Genomic DNA, 11,314 nt, shown 5'->3' on the forward strand with positions numbered 1-11,314 from the left:
TTCAGTATTCCATTAATACATCCATCATAACTTATTTACACTGTTGAATTTATCTTAATGCTGCCAGCATTTTCCACCATACAGTTATTTCCCATATATTCAAGAACATTTTTCTTTTTTATATATTATCATTATTACTAAATTTGTTGCCCGCCCTTCACCAGCAAGGATGGGGTTACCAGCCGTTTAAAATTCAGAATTAAAAACAGTTAAGGCATATCAAACAGTTAAAACATAATTAAAAGCATAATTTGATGACATACGAGAATAAAGGAAAAAATACAATTAAAATTAAACCTGCACACACAAAAAATATGAAGTGTCAGTTATTTCACAACCTGGAAAAAAATTACTATTTTTTTGTATTTGTATTTGTATTTGTAAAGGTTAGAACATTTTCCTCAAGGCCTTACGATACTCTCACTTGAAACCGAAAAGCTGGAACAAAAGGAAGGGCACAACGCTTACTGTATTTTCTAATAGAGGGCAGAAATTGGGTAAAGAGGAACCCAAGTCGACACAGTTGCCTTGGATTAAAGACCAGGGGGATTTCTAGTTGCACCAGAGAGGTATGGCACGCTGTATAGCGGTTCCCATTTTTGTGCTACAATAGTTATCACAGTCTAGAATAAAAGTCTGGGGAATACCTTGTTGGAGCATTATCGACTTCACTTCCCAACTATCAAAAACAGAAGTGTGGTGGGGGGATTAGGGGAAATACGCAGCAGTGCTGAAAATCCAGAACTTTCGCAAGTATCTTTACGATCTGTTTTTGTTTAAAGGGAAATGGCTATAAAATAGTCAGGACCAAATGTATTGCTGCAACAGGTACAGAGAATGGACCTTTGCTAGTGATCACCAACTTTGGGCTTTATTTCTCCTCCCCTGCATGAATGATAGAACTTCAGAATGTGCTGGGTAATTAAAGATGAGGAAAAATAAAAGCCAGTGACATATGCACTTGTGCAGGACCAGCCCTACAATTAGGCAAAGTGTGACAATTGTTTCAAGTGAAAGATGCAGTTGGGTGAGGAGTGCCGGCAAGATGTTGGGAGGGCATACCTTGAACAGGTCCGCGGTCAGACTTTGCATGGCATGCAAGACTTAACAAAAATTCCAAATGTATATTAATTTGCATATAATGAAGAATAACGACTAGAAGTGGCTGTAAAGATTATAATGATATTGGCCTTCATACATCAGACACAGATGATTGCATTCCCAGGATTTTATTTTCAGTAATGTAAGTTGGGGTCCTATCAGGGGGGGAAATGAGAATCAGATCATACAATTGGTTCTAATGCCATACATGTAAGAAAACAAAACTGATATTTAAATACTTGATTTAAAAAAATGCAGTTGGGCCACCCTAACAAAATGACATTTCAGTTCTCCAGACCTTTAAACCTGAGAAATCTCACTTCCTGCAATCAAAGGAGTACATTCCTTGAGCAAAGAGATTTTATCACCAACACAGAATTGTAACGAAATCCTTTGTCCTACCTTGCTGGAAGAAACAAAGATGAATGTGTCAAAGGCATTCCAAGATGCCAGAACAAACTTGCAAAAGTTAGATTTAGATGGCTGATTCAGACTAGAGCAGTTCCGTAAACTGGTTCCACTCCAATTCTAGAACTGCAGGAATATGACACCGGCGCAAGGAAGAATCTGTGTCAGTGGTAGATTACAGACAATGGCTGCTATTCTTTGCACATGTTCCCAAGTCCTTCTCTTTTTAAAAAGGGGCACTGTCCTTGGAAGTTCCATCTGAAAAGAAGCAGGAAATGCCACCTTCACTGTAATCTGTACAGCAAAATATGTCCTAGGCTTTGGATGTCTTTCACAAGTGCTGGAAAATGAAGATCAAGCCATATTTATCAGCTTCTTGAAGAATGGCTGGCACTCAATATTTGCTCTGCATGCAAAACACCCCAGATTTGATACCTGGTGTCTCCAGATAGGCCTGGGAAACACTCCCATTTGAATCCCATGAGAGCTGCTGCCTGTCAGTGTTTGGCAGTACTGGCTTAGATGGATCAATCGCCTAGTATAAGGCAGCTTCCTATGTTCCTATGAGCACAAGTTTGTTTTTGGAACATTGGTTCAGGGAAGTACCATAAAACAAACAGTAAAACAATCAGAATAATGAAATAATCTGTTTTGACAGGGTGAACAATATTCAAAAAGGAGTGCCTTAAAAGAGAAAAGCAACAGGAAGGAAAGCATGAGCCGAATCCTGTTTGCGCAAGGTGACTCGAGGATTGCAAGAATAACATTTTTCTAAACATGCAACGCACACAGGGAAGTGACAAGATCCACCACCGCTACACATCTAAGGAGTTCTAGGGTCAGAGACAGTATGTCTTGGGATTGTGAATGACCGAGAGTAATTGTTCTCATGCCCTGCTCATAGGTTTCCCAGATGCATCTGGAAATATAGGACAAGATAAGTCAGGTGTAGGGAACCTTTAACCCAAGGTACACATTCCCTCGTAAGCAACCTTCTAGGGGCTGTATACTTCATATTTGATTTCTTAGAATGTACATATAGCTTGACTGTTAAAAGAAAACACCTCCGAGCAGTTTACAGAAAGAATAAAGCAATAAAATTATTAGTTAGAAAAAGTTAAAAATGACTATTTCAAAACCTCAACAAATAATTAAAATCAGCAATCAGCTAAAAACCAGATTAAAACACATGCCAACATTCTACAAGTCTGGACAGGCTTGCCTAAACAAAAATGTTTTTACCAGGCACTTAAAAGAATACAGTGACAGCAGCTTCCATATCATTGGTGGATGTGGCCAGGCACTCACAGCTCTCCATCCTTCATCCAAGCAAGCAAGCAGGAGTTATTATTTCAGTTCAGGGACACATTCAGGCTAGGTAAAACCCATAGAGGTGACACAAAGTAGGGATGGGGGAGAAATTCAATTCAGTTTGCATCGAAAGGTGAACCTACCTAATTTGCATTTTCTGAAACAATACTGGAATGGAAACACAGCCATTCTTCACAAATCTGTACTATGAATTTTGCACTGAGGTCTACAAAAACACACATGCTGAGGTAAAGTATGCATAAAAATGTATATGTTAGTAAGAATAACATTTCAAAACACATTATTTTAGGGGAAATTTCTTTCCACGAATGTGTATATTAGGCGAAAGTACAAACTGTAATGAGATATTCGTACTATGGTACTGGTGAATTTTAAGGATGGTGATCATGATGACAAACAAACTGGTGTGGAATTGTGAGGAACTGAACATAAGACTGGAAAAAGGAGAAACTTAGAAAAACAGAAATTGACATATTAATTCATCAAGGTCACATTCCAGCCAGGTAAAAGTAACAGAGGCTGTACAGAGCAGAGCCAGTGAGGAGCATGGCGGGCTGGGGGGAGTTGCATTTGACCTGAGGTTCGCCACCTCTAATTTATATCCTAGATTTCTAACCTTACTTATTCCTGTGCTTCGGGTTCTCTGACCTACTTGTGAGAAGATAATACAAACAGCAACACCACAACAACCCACCATCACAACCTTCAGTCTGCAAGCGCCCTTTTGTATTCTGCTGGAAAAAAATAAATAAAAGTGTGAAGAATCAACAGTAGCCTTCTTTCCATGCAAGAAGGAAGTTCATTTGGCCGCAGCTGAGAGTCGCAGGAGCTGGTGGAAAAGAACTTTGAACAGAGAATCTTTCTAAACATACAGAAAAGCAGTTTTTAAGATTGTAAATGGTGAGGTTGTCAGCTGGGAACTTGTTTGACATTGAAAGAACCCAGAAACTTCGGAAAACTTTTCCCCCCTCTCTCAATCTAAATTTTTTGCAGTTTGCATAAGACATGAACAAATAAATTAAAAGCCAACCTCAAACCGTCTATCTCCTGGGAAGACTCTGGCATCTTTTCCTGCACGCTGCATTCTTTGAAAGGGAGAATGCTGCCTTGTGCCTTATCACTGGCTGAGCAAAAAAAGGTTCTCTTGGTGCTCAAACAGAGCCAAGACAATTAGCGACATATATCTGTCAAACCTCCAGGCAATGTCAAGGCACTCATCCCAGGCTTTGACTGGATAGGACACTCTGGACCATTCAATAGTTGTGCATTCAGCGCTCAACAGTTTCCAAGCAGCAAATCAGCCCCTGAGACGGGTCTTCTTCTTATGTAAGTCAAACTCCATTTCCTACAGTTCCTTTGTTTAGAAAGCATTAGGATCTCGTCCAGATTTTGCTCCTGCCAAAATATGAGGTCCTTGTGAGCTATTTTTCAGGACCAGTTTAGCTGTGTGATGTTTGTGTGTGTGTCTTTAGCCCACGGATGGGGAAATTTGTGGCCCTCCAGATGTTGTTGGACTACAACTCCCATCAGCTTCAACCAGCATGGTCAATGGCCTGGGAAGACCAGAGCTGTAATACAACATCTGGAGGGCCACAGCTTCACTAACCCTGCTTTAGCCCTTGTACAGCTATTAACAAAGGAAGAAAGAAAATGCATAGAGGGGGCCTGGAACTGCATCAGGAGGGCTGTGGCATGGAAGGGGCTTTAGCCCTGTATCCTTACATGGTCTCAATAAAAATATTGGGTGGGGGCAGTTGATGCCAGCTATTTGTAATGGGAGGAGAGCTTCCATCAGTACAAATGGGAGAGTTTCTTCCAATACAAATAGCAAGAGGGGACCCTGCTTCCACGTAATTCAGATCAGGACCACAGTGGTGTTGAGGGGAAGGGTGATGGAGCCCTTACTTCCCCAAACGTCATGGTTCAGATTACCCCCACCACCTCCATGACTGCTATTTACTGTTTTTAAAGCCAAGTGTGTGAATGAAATCACACCTATTTTGTCCCTCAATGTTCAGCTGAAGGCTGCAGCCCTTGCTCTCCTCTAAAAACCCATTGGGCCCCCCCAAAGTGCTTCAGCACCTATGTTAGCAGTCACCTGTTCCCTTCATGGAGCTACAGTTCTCAGAGTGGTTTAATGATCAATCCTTCTTCCCAAGGAACTCTGTTACTGAAGCTCTGTGCAGGGCATAAGGGTTTCTTGACACCTCTCAGCATAATAATAATAATAATAATAATAATAATAATAATAATATTTATACCCCGCCCTCCCCAGCCAAGGCCGGGCTCAGGGCAGCTAACAACAAACAATAAAAATGAGTTGAATGAATACAACTTAAAAACAAGATTAAAATACAACATTAAAACAATTAAAATGCAGCCTCATCACAGGAGGAGAAAGGAAAAAGAAAGAGGGGGAGGGAATCAAATTGACTCCAAGCCAAAGGCCAGGCGGAACAACTCTGTCTTAACAGACTGCCTTTAACAGACTGCAGTTCCCAGGATTCATTGGGGGAAGCTGTGCCTGTTGAAAGTGGTATGATACTGCTTTAAATGTATAGTGCCGATGAAGAACTATAGTTCCTCAAGGGCAATACTAAGGGCTCATCCAGACTTCTTTTTATGCTGCGTTTCTAGGCATAGGTCTAGGCTTTAAAGCTCTGTGTGCAAGCAGGGTTTTTTTGGCCTGGCACTTTCCCTGGGGAAATCTGCATTTTACTACTGAATTAGAGCAAACGGCAATCACGTTTTCAGCAGTAACACAGAGGTTTCCCCAGGGAAAGCGTTGGGACAAGAAAACACCTGTTTGGATATAGAACTTAAAGTCCAAACCTGGGCATGGATAGCAAGGCCGTCTTTACCTGGGGGTACAAGGGGTGTGGGGCACCCGGGCGCCGAATTCTGGGGGGCACCAGATGCCAGCTGCTGAAGCCACCCTAGCTCTTAACTATCTACCTGTAATGAAATAATTTGGATGAAGCTAGAAAAACAAAATACATATATACCTAGGTATTACCGAAATGTATACCTACTGTTTCACTAAAGGACTTTTGACTTTGTGTGCTCATTTACCAAAGACGTGCCGCACCAGCAGCAGTGTTTGTCATTCAGAACGGTGACGCTTGTGAGACTTGGGGGTGCTGGACAGATCTTTGTACCCTGGCAGTGCATATGCTAAAGACTCCCCAGATGGATAAAAGGTAAAGGTAAAGGTACCCCTGCCCGTACGGGCCAGTCTTGACAGACTCTAGGGTTGTGCGCCCATCTCACTTAAGAGGCCGGGGGCCAGCGCTGTCCAGAGACACTTCTGGGTCACGTGGCCAGCGTGACAATGCTGCATCTGGCGAGCCAGCGCAGCACACGGAAACGCCGTTTACCTTCCTGCCAGTAAGCAGTCCCTATTTATCTACTTGCACCTGGGGGTTCTTTCAGACTGCTAGGTTGGCAGGCGCTGGGACCGAGCAACGGGAGCGCACCCCGCTGCGGGGATTCGAACCGCCAACCTTTCGATCGGCAAGCCCTAGGCGCTGAGGCTTTTACCCACAGCGCCACCCGCGTCCCTCCCGGACGGATGGATAGCGTGGTGCAAAAGGAAGTCTGGATGAGCTCTAAGGAGGAGGAAACTGACAGTGCTACTCCCTGGACTGGTTATAAGTAAGACAGTAGGCATATGGTGGACGAGCCCTGTGTCTGCCACATTGAGTCAGCATGGTAAAATGGATGAAGGAATACTGAATGTGGGCAAGGGATTTGAGGGTGCCAAATCCTCCTCAGTTATTTATAAGTGATGGGAATGGTAGTCTGAAATATCAGGAGGTCATCAGATTGGGGAAGGCTGCACTACAGCAGGTACATGTTGTGGTCTGCTATTCATAGGAATAAAGAGGAGCAAAAAATACTGTTATGTCCAAGTTTTTGTCATTCTTTAGATCCTAGCCTTTGGCCTGCATATTGTTGTCAACAAGTTTCAGAAACAACCCAGTTCAAAACAATACCATTAAAAATTGCATATAGTTCTACAACATTTCTGCATTATTGTACCTATAAAGCACATTTTACTTTACTGTAGTTATATAAAAAAGAAAGGAAAAATGTAATGCCAAGCCTCAGGTTTCAGCTATCAAAAACTGGCTCTGACTTTACAACCTTCCCCATATTTGTAATTTTTTGCATAATTTACTCAACCTCAGATATGATAAGCTTCGTCAATGGCAAGAGTTGTTAATAAAACCTGATTGTAAGTTTCCTAAAGACTGCCCTGTATTAGGCAACTTACAACTTAGATAAACAAATAACAACAGCAGCCCAGTTGTAAATGGATTGGGCCTCATTTTGCACCTGGGTATAGGATGTCTGCCAAAGGAAATTAAACATAAGTCATCCATGGTTTCTTTAAAAATAAATCATTTAGAAGATGCAAAAAAGAGAGCATTAAGTCTACAGCATTCTAAACAGCTTTCCAAGTCCCTTGAAGTACAAGGCAAACAAACTCTAGCCACTGCAGTCTCCTTCCGGAGAGGAGAGAGGCTGGCATGTTAATAAGTAGATACTGAATAATGGTGAATTACAAACGAGAATAATACAGTCTGTCTCCTCTAGTGTATTAACACGTTTACTCCCCCTAATAGCAAGCTCAAGTGATGAGTGCCAATGGGGCTGGAGCTAAAATGGGGTCACAGAGAAATCAGAGGAAAGTGTGGGCATGTGTGAGTGAGGGAAACACTGAGATTGGCAGGCGTACAACAAACATATTTTAAAACTCCAGAAACCTAAGGAGCAACCCCCTCCTGAAAACAAGCCAAAGAAAACTGAGCATGCTCACTATCCAGGGAATGTTGAGTGTCAGCAGAACATTGAGGAAGAGCCATAGTTCAGTAGCAGAGCATCTTACATTCAGAAGGTCCTAGGTCTGATCCCATCAGCCCCAGCCAATATGACCAGTGGACAGAGAGGATGGGAATTGCAGCCCAACAACATCTGGAAGGTCACGGTTCCCTATCCCTGCTTTATGGAGTGTTATAAAGAGAGAGGAAAGGCAGCTCCCAGGAGTTTACTGCCTAAACTTCCCAAAGTGGGAGACTAGGAGTAGATGAGATAGCAGGATTTGGAGAATGCAGGAACGTCAGGGCTAAGAAGTCGCTGGAGACAAGAACAGGGGTCACTGGGCAGTAGACACAAATGGGACAAGGAGGCAGAAGTACTTATCAGAGGAAACACAAAAGTAAGGCAGCATTGCATAGTGGTTTGAATTTGGAACTAGGACCTGAAAAGCCGTGGTCGAAAGTCCTACTTGACCATGAAACTCACTGCATGACCCTTAGGGCGGTCACTGCTTCTTAACCTAACATACCATGCAAGCTTGTTTTGAGGATTAAAATGGGGAGAGGGAGAACCATGCGTGCCGCTGTCTATAATATATGAATACATTTCAAGACAGACCTGAGCCTTACAATGAGGCAGCTGTCTTAGGCAACAGCTGCTGAAGTGCAAGGAGTGGCTACAGCAGTGCCCCTGTACTCACTACACCATCCTGCTGCCAATCACAGTGGAAGATACTGTTCGTTCACCAGGATTAGAGTAAGATTCCAATTGGCTTATGATGTGCCCTGGGGAGGGTGCCATCAGGCAGCAAAACGTCTTGAGCTGGCCCTGGCCCTGATGCTGGCAAGGGTTATTTGTACAATAACAATACACCAATATGTAGTAGTGTCGGACTATGACCTGGGAGACCAGGGTTCAAATCCCCACTCAGCCATGTTGAAGCTCACTGGGGTTGTTGTACCGATAAAATTGGGAAGGGGGGAGGAAAATCCTGTATGTCATCTTGAGCTCCTTGTAGGAAACGTGGGATATAAATGTAAAAATTAAAAACTATAAAAGCCCAGAAAAATACGCAAGTCCTATATGGTCTTATTTGCCTTTGATTTAATCAAAAGGGGACGAGAGAGAGAGAGAGAATTCAATATTTCAAGCCACATTTCTGGTTCTGAGGTTCTCCAAAAAGCCCTCTCTTTCCATCACAAGCCTAGATGGTGCACCGGGCCTGCAATCGCCCTGCCTGTCATGGAAACACTGTATTTTCTGCAACCCTGCTTTTTTATCTGGATTCTGTCATGTTGAGTGACAAAACAAGATATCATGGTGGGATTAGTGTGCAATTTAGATAGAGTTAACTAGCAAACACATACAGTGGTACCTGGGGTTACAGACACTTCAGGTTACAGACTCCACTAATCCAGAAATAGTACCTCGGGTTAAGAACTTTGCTTCAGGATGAGAACAGAAATCGTGCTCCAGTGGCGCGGCGGCAGTGGGGGGGGGGCCATTAGCTAAAGTGGTACCTCAGGTTAAGAACAGTTTCAGGTTAAGAACGGACCTCCGGAACGAATTAAGTTCTTAACCTGAGGTACCACTGTATTCAGTCTCAAGCGCACACTGTCTAGGGTAATCTCCTCAAACAGTGGGAGAGAAATTCAAGAGGTGCGGAATATTTCCCTATGTAAAGATTCTCGATTGTGACATGCTTAGTGCCTTTTATCTTGTTCTCTGAGAATCAGGTCAGTTCCCTGTCCTTTTATATGACAAGGTGTCATTCCTTTTTTTGTTTTATTTCTGATGCGTTTCATTGGAACATGAGCCCAGTGGTGACACACCTTTGTCATTATTATTCTTAAAGCTTCTCTTTATAACTTTTGGGGCACGGATGAATGCTTTTGTGCTCAAATTTTGCTTGTGGGTTTCACACAGGCATCTGGTTGGCTACTGTGAGAACTGGATTCTAGACTAGATGGGCTATTGGCCTGATCCAACAGGTTCTTAGCCAGCACCCACTCTCTTTCTAACACCCCTCCCTCCCTCTCTCTCTCTCTTTCTCTCTCTCTTTCTGCCACCCCCTATCCTCTCACTCTTCCTTCTCCTCGACACCCCCATTAAATTAGGCCATGGGCCACGTGTGGCCCATAGGCTACAAACTGCCTGATCCTGCCATAAAGAAATATTGAGAATTGTTGACTGCTGAAGGCCCTGAGCATTCTCAGTGCCTTCACTCCACAGAATGAAAGTTCCCCTGGTTCCTTCCCTGTTGTGAGAGAATAACTTTCAAAACAGTTTTAGGTTGCAATCCTAAACAAATTGACTGGGGTGCAAACTCCACTGAACACAGCAGGGGGTTACTTCTGAGTAAACATGCATAGAATCGAACTCTGACAATTTAAGTTTGGGAGCTCAAGGCAGTGTACACTCGCTCTCAATTATAGTGTTGGACTGGGACCTGGGACACCAGGGTTCAAATCCCTACATGGCCACAATGAAACTCACTGGGTGAGCTTGGACCAGCCACTGTCTCTCAGCCTAATCTACCTCACAGGGTTATTCTGAGGATAAAATGGGGAGAGGAAAAACCATGTATCCATGACAGCAAGGGCAAATGTATCAAAAATTCAGAGAACCTTTATCTTAGATAATTTGTATTATTGGTAGTCCAAGGTCTAGCAGATAGTCCTACTTGAGAAATTTCCTACAAATTGTAGTGGCTTTAGTAAAAAAAAACGCAGGTTTCCACCCCCACCCCCCCGCAACATGGTTTGATTTAATCTCATTTACAAACAAAGAGGCACAAGGTCAGATGCTTCCTACAGTTTATGCTAAAATGCAGTATAAACCATAGTCAGCAAGGTTTCCTACTCTTCAATATTACTCTTCTTTTGTATTAAGGCACATATAATGACAAAACACAGGAGACAGTGTTATCATTTGAACCACCATTTGGTTAGCAGACCGGTAAACTGTTTATATATATACATCGTTACTCCCAAACATATAGAAGTATCTGCTTATTTACATAGGATTCCATTGCAACTGTACCATTTCAATAATGTTGTTATATGCAACTTGTTTTCTCTTCTGTTAAGTTCTTTCTTTCAGCAATTCAAAGATATAATTAAAAAATTATTAGAAAGAAAAGAAAAAAATGTATGTCACCTTGAGCTCCTTGGAGTTGGATATCACCCAATTCCAGGTAGCACTGTACAAAATATTAAAGCACAATAAAACACCAATAAAAAAAATCCCTGTACAGGGCTGCCTTCAGGTTTCTTCTAAAAGTCATAAAGTTATTTATGTGTTTGACATCCGGTGGGAGAGCGTTCCGCAAGGCAGTCGGGTGCCGCCATCGAGAAGGCCCTCTGGCTGAGATGCCAATATTCCTGGTGGCAGAGTATTGTTTCCGGGGCTGGGGAGAAATTATCCCATTTCCAAAACTTTGGTGGAGTTTTAGTCAGAGCCCCAGATTTCAACACCATGGAACATCTGAGTAACCAATTTTCTGACAAAAAGTAATATAAAAATATAAATAAGTGTGGGCATACTGAAAACTGTTGAATTGAACTTAATTAACTCTGGTTTCAAAGGGTCTACACTTAATCCTGATCCAACCCTTTATCACCCGCAAAAACTGCAAACAGAACCAAAGCTT

Source organism: Podarcis raffonei, chromosome 16 (genome assembly GCF_027172205.1).
Source record: "Podarcis raffonei isolate rPodRaf1 chromosome 16, rPodRaf1.pri, whole genome shotgun sequence".
Classification (NCBI taxonomy): Eukaryota; Metazoa; Chordata; class Lepidosauria; order Squamata; family Lacertidae; genus Podarcis; species Podarcis raffonei.